General features: G+C 35.5%; 1 protein-coding gene across 1 annotated transcript in view; it reads right to left on the minus strand.

The window, feature by feature from the left end:
* SNTG1 (syntrophin gamma 1) overlaps positions 1-17,870 on the minus strand; it is an 850,024-nt gene that overhangs the window by 641,931 nt on the left and 190,223 nt on the right. Inside the window, exon 2 of the mRNA XM_090283711.1 lies at positions 997-1,072. The gene's annotated coding sequence lies outside the window, so the exon portion shown is untranslated. The remainder of the gene's footprint in view (positions 1-996; positions 1,073-17,870) is intronic.

Genomic DNA, 17,870 nt, shown 5'->3' on the forward strand with positions numbered 1-17,870 from the left:
GCAGCTGGGGGTGCTCCCCAGGTGCTTCTCGCTTCTGCTTAAATATGGGTGTCTGTGCTTACCATTGTCCTGCTGCCATCACTGCTGCTGCTGCCGCCAGCATAGCTTGATCTCTCCACCCCAGCTTCACTCTTCCTACCTGTCCAGACTAGCACCACTTGTTTATAACTTCATACGTGGACTTCCATGTAGCTTTATTTTCTGGAATTTCTGGTTCTTTCTGGTTTTGCAGTAGTTGTAACCCTTCTTAGTTGTGGAGGGAGATGGAGTGTGTCAGTCTAGGCCTCCATCTTGGCCAGAAGTCTCGATTTAGCCATTTCAATCCAAAACTTTGGCAGCGAGGTTCTAATTTTCATAGCAAATAGAGTTTGAATCCTTCCAAAAGAAGCATTTATCTGAACACCAATGTCATAGATGATATCCACCTTCTAACTGATGTCTTTCCTGACTCATGCTCCTTTTCTGCAGTTATATTTAATTTATTTTACATTTTCACACTTTTCATCCTTTGTTCTGAATAAACAAATGAGGATGTGATAGTTCCCTAGACTCTAGCGGTGTGAGGCATTTTGAGAAACATTTTGCCAAGTCCCCCCTTGGATTATTGCATAGCTACCCTGTCTGTAAGACTTCAGCATTCACTGAAATGTGTGACACCAGTCCTCATCTTGATAAGGAGTCATGGATGCCCTCATAAAGTAAGCTTTCAAAAGCTGACTAATATTGATTATTCCTCTAGATGATGCTCATTAAAGTAACAAAAACCCCATATAGTTGTTTAAATGAATATGGTAAGAACACATGTCCAAATACTACTAAACAGCACCATGCATTTGAAATGTTATCCTACCTATACCAGATTTTTTAAGTTTGATATTTATTCTAGAACATATAAAGAAGCTTCATAATGCTTAATATTGAAGAAAATGACATAAAAATATAAACCTTTTTTTTTTCATTTACTCACAATGGCATATTGAAAAGTAATGATCTTACCTGAGTTTAAGTAGAGCAATATTTTTCTTTTATCAGAAGTCACTTCTCTAGCAATCTCAACATTTTGGAGAGTAGTCTAGATAGATACAGAAGGCAAAAATAAAAAGTCTTGTGAACATTCAAAATAGACGCAATACAATTTATACACTGAAACTTATTTATTTTACCCATAAGAGAGACATGTATCCCATTTACACTTATATCACATAAAATTTTACCACATTTCTTGTCACATTTTAGGAATAATCCAAAACCTTGTGAATCATCAAGAGGTTGAAATAAGATAATAAGTATTCCCCAAATGACTAACGTTTGGGGAAGTTGGCTTCAAAAGAAGTACAAAAAGATATTCAATAATTTGTCCAAAATTGTATCTACCAGTAGCTGGCATTCAGATCTAAACTGCCAATACTTCAGCCTTTAGAAAAACTCCAAGTTTAAATTATTGATAATATTTAAATGTCTTCCTTTTGAGGAATTATCTATTAATTTGATGCCAAGATACGATTACTATTTTTAATGATACATAGCTATTAACTTAGTTTTTACTGAGGGAGAGGGGGTTGACTTCTATTAATCAAGGCTTGAGCGACAGATTGCTAATTCTAAACACTAGAATGATATTTCTGCTTTTGCTACTTAATTTTTATTGGCTGTATTTGTGTTATCTATGTCATGAGCTCAATTATAGTTTTGAAGCTATTCTACTACTTTAATAATATAATAGGCAGGTGATATGTCATATTTAATAGCAGTGGTTATCAAGAGAATTTCCAGAGGTACACAGCTGGCTGCATCGACGTTACCTGTATGAAAGACACATATTCTGATATAGTAGGTACATTCCAGTTCTGAGTCTCATTTAGATTTATTCAGAGGCTACCAATATGGCATTTTAATAAGCTCCCCCCAAAATATGAGCCTTATCCAAGTTGGAAACCTTAAACTAGAATAATGATAGGAATAATTCAGGAATGGTTCTTAGATACTGACCCTTGGTGGACACTGTATTATCCCCTTCTGTGACTGTGGACCAAGCTTGTGATCAGGATGTATTTCACTCTTGCGATGAGGTTCCATTACATGACAAAGGAGAAGGATTTTTGCAACCGGAACCCCTCAAATCAGTTAATATTGAATTAATCAAACATGTATAATCAAACATGGTCAAGTGGGAGCTCTTACAACAGGCATGAAATTCAAAATGGGGCAGGTGGTTTTGGCTGGCTTTTAAGAAGCTACTTTGTTGGGAGATGACCACATACTTAATTCTTTTAGAAAGTGGCTGCAAGTAGATCAGAGCAACCAGCAGCTGACACACAACATGAAAATGGGAAAAACAATAGTTCAAACAGGAATAATGGGATTCTGCCAATGACTCCAATTAACCTAGAAAAAGAGCCAGATCTCTGTATGAGAACACAGCCTGGCTGACACTGCCATTGCAGCCTTGGGAGACCCTCCATGTAATAAAGGTTGTTTTTAATTATGAATTTTAAAATCAGAATTATGCAGCAACTAAGAATAATATTGACAGCACTGCAATTATCAACATTGTATATTGATATACAAAATTTAAGAATTTTTTGTTTCCTATATAAAATTTAATGTTTTGTTTTTCCTTTCGTTGTTTTCTATAAACTAAACTAATTATTTGACCTAATCTCATTTTCTCCATTAATTTTGTTCTATAGATATATTGTATAGGTTTTACCTCTGAAATAGTAAATATGCATTAAACCTCTCCAATTAAGAAACAGAGAACATATTTGTGTTCCACAGGACCACTCTAAACATAAGGGAGATTAGGGGCATTCCCTAGAGCACAAGGTGCTACTTTCACTCAGACTGGCTCATCTGGTTTCTATGGGTAAAGAGGGGAACAAGTATTAAAAATTGACTACATTGCCCAAAGCAAACATTCTCACATTCTGAGGTGAGGGAAGTACCGAGTATGAAAAGTGAAAAAGAGAAAGGAAACTTGATGACTAGGTATCTGTGTTATGTCTTTTGTTCACATACCAGCTTCAATTTCACAACAACCCATTGATTTTTACTTTCAAATTGTAATTGCTTCCTTAGCAAAGACTTTAATATAACACTATGAGTAAATCAAAGAAGACAAATAAAACCTAAAAGTCAAAAACTTCAGACATCCCAAAGTAGTTTGCTACAGCTATTAAAGACACAGCTAAAGGTCGGTTTATTAACTGATTATTTTAAAAAATAGAAGAAAGGAAGGACTCGAAGTGTTTGCCAACCAGTATATATGAGGCCAGAAAGAAATCCAGGGCCCTCACTACTCAATTCTTCCTCAAACTCTGAGTTCCCTGAGTAACCTGCCTTCCATGGTCCTAATATGTATGTTTTATATATGACATCCAGGATGTTAAGTTGTACTTAAGTGGGTTAAATAGGCAAAACTAATTCTACACCATTTTGTTCAGGACCAGAAATCTGACCTCATTTTTTGACTTAGGAATTTAAATGAAAATTTAAAATCAAATTTAAGAGTACATATGTGACTTAAAAAAATACAATTCTGATTTCAATTGTTCAAGGATGAATAATTTAATATAGATATATCATCTATATGCCTTACTTTGGATTTTCATAAGATATTATTCACTGAAAGCACTGTAACAAAAATAGTACCCATATAAAACAAATTCAAACATAAATATACAAAAGTTAAATAAATAAAAACAATTTGAAGTACAAGGGGGAACCCCAAAAATCTGAAATCCATTTATTAAAAAAATGTGTACTTATTCTTACATGTTTAAACTTTAGTCACCTTCAAAGTATTCTCTATTTGATGCAATACACATATCAAGATGTTATTTTCTACTGCTCAAAACAGTTTTTGAATTAGTTGGTTTTGATGCCTTTTAGTGCTTCTTATATTTTTGTTTGTTTATTTGTTTTATCTCTTCCACATCAGGAAAAAGGTTTCCCTTGGAGGACTTTTTTTACCCACGGAAACAAAAAAAAAGTCACATTCAGGGCAAGATTGGATGAATAGAGAGGATGGAGCATTGGGGTCACACTGTTTTTGGTCAAAAACTGTTTAACTCTCAGTGCAGTGTGGGCAGGTGCATCCCTTGTGAAATGGGCAAATATATTGAAAGAGTCTTCAAAAAAAAAACTCGCTGAAGCTGAAAACAGCCTCTGACAACAATGACAGTTGATGCACTGACATAGGTGGGTTCCTAGAACACTCATCTAGCAGGGGAAGCCTGTACAACAAGGGAGCCACCCTCCAGAAGATAATTCCATTTTGGAGAGGCCCCCCCTTATATTTTGGATACTATTCACGTATATAGAAATCTAAAACAATTATTCTGCCTGCTACATTATTAAATGATGCAGACATTATTAAAATACTACTTGGGTTTTAAACATGGGGTTTTAGAATAAACTTTGTATGACAAACTCAGCATTATTCAACTGGAGAGTAAATTCTGAGGTGTTTTCAAAATAATTATTTTTCATTTTGTAAACAATAAGAATTTCACAAACCGATTGTTCTTAAACAGAAATTTTGTAATTGTTTGAAAAATGCTATCAGCTTTGATGTTACAAAACAGATACAAAAACAGCTCATGTAATTGATGTCAGAAGAACTACAGTAAGCTTTCTTTTTGCCCAAAGTTACTCCAGCACTGGTTATATTTGTTTCATTTCCAAACATCAGAGCATTTTCTTACAAAACAGAGTGTGTTCTAACAAAGTGACGATCTCAATTAGACTTCCCAGCAGTAGCTACAAACATACATATAACAAGGTGTTCTAACCATAGGGTTAAATATTTGTGTTCAAGCTGAAATCTATGTTAAAAAAAAGTTCCACCTTATTACAGTAGGGTCGAAATATTATTAGTGCTACTATGGCATTTTTTGCAATAATGCCAATAAAAAATTATTTTCATAATATTTATAGAAAATAATAAATTAATGATGTTTCATTGCTTTCCTTACATTTCAGAATACATCGTATATGATTGTTGTGCCAAGGCAATGAGCTGATTTGTCAGTCAGCTCAGCATAATAGAGACAGAGAGAAATCATATATCAAGGCCACTATAGAGATTTGTAAAATAAGTCATAAGTTTTAACTCTTCCCTGTATCCAGACCCTTCACAATTGAACTTCAGGAGATCACCCTTTAAAAGTATCTAGATCCGTATCACTTAAATCTATGCTAGGCTTGGTCAGGAGCTTGCAGCAGAAGTAAACATATGGTAGCACTGCAAATAAACTTTTATGTATTTTTATTTTATTTTTTAAATTTATTTTTATTGCATTTTGTCATTACCATATCTCCCACTTATAACCCCAACCCTCCCCACCATAATCACAATACTGTTGTCCATGTGCATGAGTCCTTTTTACTTTTTGCTTGATCCTTCCATTGTTTAACCCCTCTTCCAAGCTGTCATCCTGATCTCTATGATTCTGTTTTCATTTTGCTTTTTAGTTCAGTTTGCTCATTAGATCCCACATATGAATTAAATCAGACGCTACTTGTTCTACTGTGACTGGTTTATTTCATTTAGCATAATATTTTCCAGGTCCATTCATACTGTAGCAAAGGGTAAATTTTCATTTTTATGGCTGAGCAGTGTTCCATTGTATAAATGTCCAATAGTTTTATCACTCATCTACTGATGGACACATAAGCTGCTTAAATATTTTGATAATTGCAAATAATGCTGTAATAAACATAGGGGTACATATAATCTTTTGAACTCATGTTTTGTGTTTCTTTGGGTAAATTTCCAAAAATGAAATCTCTGGGTCACAAGGCAGTTCCTTTTTTAAATTTTTGAGATATCTCCATACTGCTTTCCACAGTGGCTGCACCAATCTACATTCCACCAATAGTACAAAAGGTTCCCCTTTCTCTACATCCTTGATGATATTATTTGTTGATTTATTGGTGATAGCCATTCTGAAAGGTGTGAAGTGATATTTCATTGTGGCTTTAATCTGCATTTCTATGATGATTAGTGACATTGAGCATCTTTTTATTTGTCTATTGGTCTTCTGTATGTCCTCTTTGGAGAAGTGTCTATTCAGGTGCTTTGTCTATTTTTAATGGGATTAGTTTTGGCATTGAGTTTTATGAGTTCTTTATAAAATGTGGATATTAACCCCTTATCAGATGTACCTGCAAATATGTTCTCCCACTTAGTATGTTATCTTTTTATTTTGTTGATGGTTTCAACTACCCAAAGAAATCTACAGATTCAATGCAATTCCTATCAAAATATCAATGATATATTTCACAGAACTGAAACAAATATTTAAAAAATGTGTATGGAATCACAAAAGGCCATGAATAGCAAAAGTGATCGTGAGAAAGAACAAAGTTGGAGGAATCCTGCTACCTAATATCAAACTATACTATAAGGTCATAGTAGTAAAAACAACATGGTACTGGCATAAAAACAGACACACAAATCACTGGAACAGATTAGAGAACCCAGAAGTAAATACACAACTTTATAGTTAATTAGTATTTGACAAAGGAAGCTAGCTCTCACAATGGGCTAAAGATAGTTTATTCAATAAATGTTGGGAAATTTGGGCAGATACATTCAGAAAAATGAAACTAGACTACTTTCTTACTCTACACACAAGAATACATTCAACCTGGATTATAGAGTTAAATATTATACCTGAAACCATAAAAATCCTAGAAGAAAACATAGGCAGTAAAATCTTGGACATTGCTCATAACGATATTTTATGGTTTCCCTTAGGCAAGATAAACAAAAGAAAAAATTAACAAATGGGACCAACTCAGACTAAAAAGTTTTGCTCAGCAAAGGAAACCATCAACAAAAAATGCAACTAAGGCTTTTATTCAGAACTTCTCCAGTAGAAGGAACAAGCCCAGAATATCCTGTTGGATGATTAGCAACTCATATGGAGAAGATGCTGTTCCAACAGAGGCCCTGGACATTTGAGAGTTTAGCAAAAGTGCTTGTCAGACCCACAGTCAACCATAGTAACATGCAAGAATCAAGACAAGATTCTTAGCTGACCCACGAGCAAGAAGCAGTAATAATGATTTAGTTATTCAAGTTAGTAAAATTTGAGATATTTTATTTTGCAGTAAATTCTAAGGGATACAACCACAAACTTGGAAAATGTATGCATGCAATTGTGTCTTTAATAAATATCTTCATGCATCTCTTATTTGCCTAAATTATTTACACTGAATTTTTTAATTTAATTTTTAAAGTTATTTTTATTTTATTTTCCCATTACCATTTATCACCTTGATTATACACACACCGACTTCTTGTATTGAGAAAACATCTTTGTATACTTCTAGGCATCTGTCTGGATTATTGGATATTCTTCTACCTTCAGTTTATATCACTGTCATGACAAAAAGCCTGTAAAAAACTGTTGCAAAAATCACACATCATGGACAATATTCTTCACTGTAGCCACATAAATTTGTCTCTGATTCCCTGGAATTAATGCAACAACTTGGGAAGCAGTTTGGTAGTTCCTGAAAGTGTGAAATTAATGTATGAGGTATCCCCTGTTTTATTTATTAATAAAGTTTCACAAGAGGAGTATGCTTAAGTTGATGAAATAAAATGCTAACAAAAGAAAAATTAAGTACCTGAAAATTATGTTATATACCATTTTTATAAAATTAAAACATTAAAAGAAAACCACCATGTTGTTTAGATATACACACTTTATAAAAAGCAAGGGAAATAAGAGGATTCTGGGACTGCAGAAGATTTGGAATCTGTTTCCTCACTGAGACCACAATTGCACTGGCAGAATCTATAACTATTTTGGAACCCTAGAGTATATTGAAGGCTCGCAACTTCCAGGGGAAGACCTGGGCAGTAAACTGTAGTTTACTATAGCTCTTAATACAGTCATCAATCCATCTATTATCCCTTCCCTGTGTAGGGAGCTGTGCGTATGTCTCTAGAGCAGCCTGCTCACAGGTTGCTGACTTTAAGAGACTAGGACATGCAAATACAACTGTATATGCAGTGAGAGTTAGAAAGCAATTGTGTGTGCCTAGGATAGGGCTCAGGTTCAGAAAAGACATGAGAAGACAATAAGTTTATACCTCCAACTAATCTTTGACACACTGATGGTACATATATATATATATATAACTCAACAAAAACGTGTTGTTGTTGTTTTTTTTGTTAAAGGCAAACTCAGAAAAAGAGGAAAATATGATTTCCAGGATTATCACATTATTAGATTCAAATACCTAGTTTAAAAAATATCACAAAGTATACAAAGGAGAAGAAAAATATGGCCCATTTAAATGGGAAAAAAAATCAATGAAGCTGTTCCTGACAAAAGACCTTATGGCAGTTCAACTATTCAAAGACTTTAAAACTGAAAGATGCTCAAAGAACTAAAGTCAAATACAGAGAAAGAAAAATGATGTATGGACAAAGTGGAACCCTCAATAAAGAGATCATCTAAAAGGAGTAAACATAAAAATATAAAGCTGAAAAGTACAATAAATAAAAAATAACTAGCAGGATTCTAAGAAAGATTTGAGAAGGCAGAAGAAGAATCAGTAACTTTGAATACAGCACAATGGACATTACTGAGTCTGAGGTACAGGAAAAACAAAAAAATATTGAAAAAGAATAGATAAGCCTAAGGGACTTATAGTGTATTGTCTATAAAACCACATAAGCATTGTGGTAGTTTCAGAAGGAGAAGAAAAAGAGAACCAGGAAGAGAATATATTTGAAGAAATAATGACAGAGAACTTCCCAAGTTTAATAAAAGAAATTAACATACACATACAAGAATCTCAGTAGACTCCAAGTAAAATAAAATAAAAAAGACCCACACTGAGACAGATTTTATACAAATTAATAAAAACCAAAGAGAGAATCTTGAAAGCAGCAAGAAAATATCAATACATAGTTACAAAAGATCCTCACTAAGAATACAAGAAGCCTTCTCATAAAAAACTTGGAAGCTAGGAAACAGTAGCTAATGTATTTAAAGTTCTAAAAGAAAAAAATAAAACACAAACAAAACTCTTAACCAAAAGTTTTATGGCAGGCAAAACTATCCTCCAAAAGTGAGGGGAAATTCAGACATTCATAGAGAAACAAAAGCTAAGGGGTGGTCATTACCGCTAGATCTGCCATGCACAAAATGCTCGAAGGAGTTCTGCAAAGTAAAATGAAAAGACATTAGACAGTAACTTGAAGTTATATAAAAAATAAAATTCTCAGTAAAAGTAAATACTTGGGCAATTATAAAAGCTTGTGTTACTGCAACTACAGTTTATAACTCTTCTTTTGTTGTCTACATGATTTATAAGACTACTACATTTTTAATTATTTGTCTGAAATGACTATTATTGTAACTTTGGATTCTACCTAATTTAAGGGACTAATGCATTTAATAACTATTAATTTATGTCCGGGAGCATTAAATATATAAAGATGTAATTTTGTGACATCAAGAACTAATAGTAGAGGCAGAGGTATAAAGAAGCAACTTTTTTGTTTGTTACTGGAGTTAAGTTAATATAAATTAGAATGTTATAACTTAGAATGTTAAATGTGATATCCATGGTAAACAAAAGTAAATAGCTATGAAATATATTCAAAAGGTAATAAGAAAAATACTTAATGCTTCACTACAAAATATAAACTAAACAATAGAAAAAAAGTACTATAAGAAATGAGGGACAAAAATTCTATAAAACATACAGGAGTGGGTCAAACTAGGTTCACATGTATTCATATAGAAAATAGTCCCTGGCTGGTTTGGCTCAGTGGATTGAGCGTCGGCCTGCGAGCTAAGTGTTGCTGGTTCGATCTTCCAGTCAGGGCACATCAGAGAAGGAAAACTCTGACTCCAAAAAACCTCTGCTGCCTTGCGGCATACCTCTTTAGGGGAAAGGCTAAGGGAGTAAACCCCGACAGAAAATCCGGAGCCGGAGTCCCTAAGGCGGTTTGACGTTGTAGTCAACACCGGCAACTCCTGCGGCGCACCTGAAGCCAAGCTGTATTGACTCCGTCTTTCCCTTGGACCCTTCAGCTGTGAAGAGAGGGGTGGTCTGCTGCATGGGCAACAGCAGACCCTCCATATCACCCTGCCCAGGCTCTGTAGCTTCAGCTTCACTGGAGAGGACACTCCAGCGTCATCGTAAGGTGTCGATTCAACACGGGAGGAGACAGATACCGTGTCACTCCCGAGTCGGACTGCACAGCCATTCTCGGCGGTGCAGATAGACTCTTAAGAAGCTACACCATCGTCTCTCGAGACGGACAGCTGCCGACGATATAGAAAATAATACAATAATTAATAAATAATAATAAAGAATTAGAAAAATGATTAAATTAAGTTTCTTAACAGTATATACTTTAAAAGTAGTGAATTCAACTCTTCAATAAAAAGACAGAGATTGGCAGAAAAGTTAACAATTTATAATTCAGCTATGTGCTATCTACTAGAGACTAACTTTAGATTAAAAGACACAAAAACCTTGAAAGTAAAAGGATGGAAAAAAGTTATTTCATTTAAATAATAATCAAAATAATGCAATGCTGTGTATACTACTATCATAAATAATAGATTTTGAGTCAAAAAATACTTCACAACAGACAGAAAAACACATTATATATTAATAATAGGTTCAATATAGCAATAAAACATAATAATTATAAAAACTTATTCATCTAGTAACAAACCAACATGCCTATATTTTCTTTCCCTTGAATGGATCACTAGATTGCAAAATGTTCTCAATATATTTATATATCCATTTGCTAAAGCTTCATTCCTGTAACTGACTGCACCATGATGTGAAACATTAATCTTTTCAAGTAGGTAATTTGCTATAACAAGGTGAATGGTAGTCTATGGCTGAGGATGGAGGCTAATGTTTAAATTAAATTGACTTCACTTAAATAAATAACAATATTAAGCCATTTGTACATTCATGATATGTGAAATAATTTAAAGGACAATTTAAATAAATGTAAATAAGTAATGACTCATTTTTTACCATAACATTAGAGAAATTTTTAGAATAATAAACTTTATCTCCTCATTTTTTTAAGATGGCCAGAAAGTTGAATATGAATTATATATTTCAAATGCTATTTCTACTTATACAGTCACCAAATATTTGAATGCCTACTAGGAACCCAGTAATTTTTTTGTAGGGTCTTTGAATGCAAAAGAGAAAGAACACACACAATGAACAAATAAATAAATAAAATTTATATAACCTGAGATCTGTTATATGTGCCAAAGAGAATTACAACCATATGTCCCCTAATTGTTTCAAATGTGTCTCTCTGTAGCTTATTTTAAAAACCTACCTACTTTTAAATATTTTATTTTTAAAACTATGCTATCATTTCAGAGAGAATGTCTGATAATGATATTTTTAACCTAACAAATACCAGTAAATGGGATTTTTAATGTCATCTCAATTCAAATTATGTACTCCTTTTCATAATTTGATATTGAAACAGAACACGTTGATATGCAAAGCATATAGTAAAGCATTTGAATAGCAACAGAGTAACAGTTTATTCTCCTTAAACTATTTTGTTTATATATGAAAAGGAAAGAAGTATTGTAGCTTTCTGATAATTTTTACTTATTACCACCTTTAAGCATATTAAGGATTTAAGTCCAAGGTAATGTAGAGCATAAGGAAGAATCTCTATCTTTCTATTAAAGTCTCTGAGATCAACAAGAACACTGTAAAAAATACATGAACACAAGGGATAGATCAACCCCACAATTTTATATGATATATTTCAGTTCAATTATTTGTAGTGATAAGGGATGCCATTGTAATGATACCATTATCATCTTGAAAAAGTAAGATTTAATAAGGAATTTACATTTTTAACTTTTTTTAATTTTCACTTTTGATTTTTAAACTATAATTACAAGCATCTACTATTATAAAAGCTTATATACAGTTAATTTTTAAAAACCACTGAAAAGGAAGTTTTCATTATTAAGTTTCATTTAAGAAACATGTAAAAATAGGAAGACCAAATTTCAGAAATAATTTGTCCTCCCAGGTGAGTGTTAGGCAAGTCAAGCTCTTCAACCCAAAGCACAGCCAGCTTTCCACATATTCTATCTCCATTAAATGGTATTTTGCATGTCTTTCCAGCCAGAAAACTAAACTTTGTATTTGATTTTTTCTTTACTTCAGTCCTTCGCACTCAGTGAGTCATTAAGTTCTATGAAAATTCTTCCTAATTACTTCTCAAACTTCATTTTCCCTAAGTCTTTCTATCTCCTTTGGCTATTATTTCAGTTATCATTGCATGCTTAGATTTCTACAGTTATAAGACTATCACATGGTGTCCCAGATAAAATCATGATTTGGAAACTGGTTTGGGAGACTCCTGGTTAAGTTGGAGCTATAGATAAACATGGATCACCTCCTCATACAACCACACCAAAATTACAACTAAACTATAGAACAACCACCACTAATAACCATCAGAAATTAAGTTGACTGGAAGTCTGACAAGTACAGAACTAAAGAAACCACATCCATCCACCAGACTGAGAGGAGACACAGAGACACAGAGACAGAGAATGGGCTGGTCCCACACCCATGTGCGGTGGATAAAAAATTGTGGGGGGATATCTTGAAAGCTCCATACCAGGTGTCCCCAGCCCATGTTCCAGTGCCAGGAAGATAAGCCCCCATACCTTCTGGCTGTAAAAAAACAGCAGGTTTGAGTCAGTGAAAGGAACCACTGGATTTTCAGGCAGTTCCTCTTAAAGGGCCCACACACACAGACTTGCTCAGACTCACTTTGTCAAGCTCCAGCACTGGGGTAGCAGCTTGAAGGGAACCAATGGCATACAGAGGGGTACTGAAGTGTCTGGCATCAGGGTGAGAGCTGGGGGATAACTTTCTCCCAGACAGAAAGGTGAGAAGAAGCCATTTTTATTTTCTGAGCCATCCCCCAACAGAGGCACAGAACTGTCAGGTGGGGCCATATCTGAGACTATGTCAACCTAGCTCACACAGTTTGCTTAGCCCTGGTGAATCCCTGAGGCTCTGTGCCACCCAATTTACAGAAAACCCAAGCTGTTAACAGTGGCTTTTCCATATGAATGGCTGGTCTTGGCTCAAGCTTCACATCTTTGTAAATCCTCTCAAACAAGCAATAGCCAGCTTCAGTGAACTCCCAGCACCCATGCCTCTGGCTATGTGACAGTAGTCCTGGAACCAGCAGCAGCCAGCTATGGATCACAGTTTGGCTTTGCCTGGGAACCTCTAAACCCAGCACACTTAGAAGCCATCTGCAGATTGTTTTTGTAGCTAATGCTAGGTGGCTCTGGGTGGAACACAGATAGTGGCCCACTATGGGGTGCACCACCTGGAAATCCCAGAGCCTGCACACCCAGTGGACATCTACAAACCACATTAGAGCATCACCACCCTGCTCCTGAACAAACGATCCTCCATGGAGGGTGGAGGTTAGTGGCCAGTGCTCACAGTCAGTTCCTCCCATTGACCAGCTAACACAATCAAGGTTAACCTACAAGAGGAGGGTGTACTCAGCCCACACAGAGGATGCCTGTGAGTACCCAGCTTGGGTAAAAGGGGAGGCTATGCCATTGGACCCAACAGGAAACCTACTACATTAGGCCATGCTACCAAGACAGGGAGTCATAGCAGCTCTATCTAATGCATAGAAACAAACACAGGGAGGCTACCAAAATGAGGAGACAAAGAAACATGGCCTAAATGAAAGAACAAATCAAAACTCCAGAAAAAAAAAAAAGCTAAATGGAGATGAGCAATCGATTAGATGCAGAATTCAAAACACTTGTTATAAGGATACCCAAGGAACTTGGTGAGTACCTCAACATCATAAAAAAGAATCAGGCAAAAATGAAGGATAACTAAGGGAAATAAAGAACAATTTTCAGGGACTCAACAGTAGAATGAATAAAGCTGAGAATCATAGCAATTATATGGAACATAAAGAAACAAAAAACAACCATTCAGAACAACAAAAAGAAAAAAATTCAAAAAAATGGTAATACTGTAAGAAGCCTCTGAGACAACTTGAAGCTTACCAACATTCACATTATAGGGATGCTAGAAGGAGAAGAGAAAGAGCAAGGAGCAAGAAATTGAAAATCTATTTGAAAAAAATAATGAAAGAGAATTCCCTAATTTGGTGAAGGAAATAGTCATGCAAGCCCAGAAAGCATAGAAGAGCCCCAAACAAAATGTATGCAAACAGACCCACACCAAGACACATCATAATTAAAATGCCAAAGTTTAAAGACAAAGACAGAATCTTAAAGGCAGCAAGAGAAAAACAGATCATTACCTACAGGGGAGTTCCCATTAGACTGGCAGTTGGTTTCTTAAGAAACTTTACAGGCTAGAAGGGATTGGCAAGACATATTAAATGTCATGAAAAGTGGGGACCTACAGCCAAAATTGTTCTACCCAGCAAAGCTACCATATAGAATCAAAGGGCAGACAAAGAGCCTCCCATACAAGAAAAATCTAAAGGAGTTCATCATCACCAAACCAGTATTATATGAAATGTGAAAGGGACTTATTTAAGAAAAAGAAGATCAAAACTATGAACAATAAAATGGCAACAAACACATACCTATCAACAATTGAACTGAAAAACAAACTAAGCAACAAGAAGAACAGAGACAGAATCATGGATATGGAGAGTTTTGATGGTTGTCAGATGGGAAGGGGATTGGAGTAATTTGTGAAGAGGAGAGGGGATTAAGAAGTACAAATAAGTAGCCACAGAATAGTCATGGGGATGTAAAGTACAGTACATGAAAGGGAGGAGCCAAAGAATTTATACACATGAACCAAGGTCATCAACAAAGGTGTGGGGATTGCCTGAAGGAATGAGACTGCTGGGTGGAGGGAGGCAAAGCAGGTAAAATTGCAACAACTGTGACAGTATAATCAACACTATATAATTTTAAAGAAAAAATTTTGATTTGCCCTTTCACCTGTTGCTAAATTACTTATATCTTTCTGAATCACAAGCATATATACTCTTTTTGAAAATTCAAATCTGTAACCATGTAACTCTTCAACATCAATTTCTTTCACAGATTTCCATCATCTTAAGTACACACTATCAACTTAGAATAATAACCATTATCCTCTGCCTCCTGAGACTCAACAAATACAACAAGATGCCAGCCTGTTGAACCAAGTGTGCTGTTGCCCGGGAACAGTCAACTGACCTGGAGTCTGCAAGATCTTTCCCCATGTGGAAGGCCACCCTTCCCACTACACCCCCACTCTTATTAGGAATTTCTGGACCCAAGGGTAGGTAAGATGATGACCATGTCCAGTTTGAAGCAACTAGAAGATCATGAGACCTTCACCTGTTGTCCTTTAGAAGATTATAAAGGGTCTTAAGTCTGAGAAGGAGGAATTGTTACAGACTGGGGATCCCCCCCCAAAAAATAAACGAATGAATAAATTTTTTAAAATAATTTTTAAAAATAACCATTATCCTTAATGATCTCTCTATAAGCCTTAACTTAACAATCTCCTCTCCTTCAGTGTACTATTTTGAAGTCATTGTCATTCTCTAAATGAGAAGTCTTCCCTTTGCACCTCTGTTACTTTTCAATGGCAGTTGCATCTTTCTGGACTCCCCTTAGACACTGATCACTTTAGCCTATGCACTCAAGTGGTACACTCCCAAAGAAGTACTGTCCCTAGCCTGTGGTTCCACAAGAGCCAAATGAGTGCCATATATATATATATATATATATATGGGATGTCAACTCCAAAATGCCTAAAGTGATTCCCGTCGTCCGTCGGCAGCCGTCCGTCTCAAGAGACGATGGTGTAGCTTCTTAAGAGTCTATCTGCACCGCCGAGAATGGCTGTGCAGTCCGACTCAGGAGTGACATGGTATCTGTCTCCTCCCGTGTTGAATCGACATCTTACGATGATGCTGGAGTGTCCTCTCCAGTGAAGCTGAAGCTACAGAGCCTGGGCAGGGTGATATGGAGGGTCTGCTGTTGCCCATGCAGCAGACCCCCCCTCTCTTCGCGGCTGAAGGGTCCAAGGGAAAGACGGAGTCAATACAGCTTGGCTTCAGGTGCGCCGCAGGAGTTGCCGGTGTTGACTGCAACGTCAAACCGCCTTAGGGACTCCGACTCCGGATTTTCTGTCGGGGTTTACTCCCTTAGCCTTTCCCCTGAAGAGGTATGCCGCAAGGCAGCGGAGGTTTTTTGGAGTCAGAGTTTTCCTTCTCTGATGTGCCCTGACTGGAAGATCGAACCAGCGACACTTAGCTCGCAGGCCGACGCTCAATCCACTGAGCCAAACCAGCCAGGGCTTTGCCTAAAGTGATTACAGACTATGCAAATTGTTACTCAGGGAGTTTCATACACATATTATTATTCAGGAAGGTCACAGCTACACATTTTGCTATTCAGAGAAATTTAATAACACTATGTTATTTTACTGAAATTTCACTTATGATGAAATGTAAAACTTAAACAGCACTCTAGTCAGTTACATAAAATCAAAGTACAAAGGGAAAAAGCATGCCACAGTCTCTAAGAGATTAGAGCAAACCTTGAGCAATCCCTGAGATCCTTAAGAAACCTAAAATAAATGTTTTTTGGAAAGAGGTAATTGTTTGATAAGAATAACATTCTCCCTTTGAAATTCATCTCAGAAGTCAATAAAATAGTATGTTGCCATTAGAATATATATTGTTATATCATTTTTCCACACACAAAAAATCAGATTAATTAAAATCATCTTGCAGCAAAATCTATGTGTCAGAAATTGACTTTATACCAGAAAACCATAATTGAGGACTATCTAGAACAGTTTCTCAACCTAAACATTGGTAAGTTTTTCTCTAAAGATGTATAGTAAACTGAATCAGAAATTCAGTGCAAGGCTCAACAACATGTCTTTCTTTTATTAGAAAAAAGGAGCATCCCTGGCTGTTGTGGCTCAGTGGATTGAGAACTGGCCTACAAATCAAAAGGTTGCTGCTTCAATTCTCAGTCAGGGCACATACTTGGGTTATGGGCCAGGTCCCCAGTTGGGGGCACATTAGAGGCAACCACACAGTGATGTTTCTCTTCCTCCTTTTTTCCTCCTTTCCCCCATCTCTAAAAATAAATAAGTAAATGTTCTAAAGGAGCAAACAGATTGTTCTAGATGTGCTATATAAATGTCACACATGCAGAGTTCTCCACATTGTTGTTTTTAAAATGTGCCTTTGTTCTGAATTAAAATTTACTCCAGCTGATTCTTCATTTTAAGGAGATCAGTAAAGTGCCCATTTTAAGGTAATGGCATATTTTTAGTAATAGAGAAAGCTGCAGGTAGATTCTGAAAAAAACTTGGTTTAATTTCTCATTCTAACTTAGTAGGTGATATTCCCAATCAAGTTAATTAAGGCCTCTGAGTGGTAATCCCTTATATATATATTGAAATTAGTAAGACCAGTGGGACAGGATAAATTTGAGGGCAGAATGCAAGAATGTCTGTGAAAGTGTCATAGAAAACAGACTGCAATAGACTAAAAAATATTAGTAGGGTCAAATAAATATGTGTAAGCAGATGGCTTTTAGTTTTGTTGAAAATTCAAAATTATTACAAATTGTATTCACTTTTTAATTTCTCATATCAAACACTGAAATTGTTTCTAGTTAAACATGGACTAACAATAGACTAAAGACAGGTTTTCTTTCTTCATCACACAAAGTTACATTAGTTTATAGTAAACATAATAGAAAAAGATAAATCAAAAGTCACAAAAATATGAGAGGATTCAACAAAATTTTGGAATTTAAAAATCAGATGGACGA

The sequence above is a fragment of the Furipterus horrens genome, unplaced genomic scaffold (assembly GCF_987537825.1).
Source record: "Furipterus horrens unplaced genomic scaffold, mFurHor1.1.pri manual_scaffold_7, whole genome shotgun sequence".
Classification (NCBI taxonomy): domain Eukaryota; kingdom Metazoa; phylum Chordata; class Mammalia; order Chiroptera; family Furipteridae; genus Furipterus; species Furipterus horrens.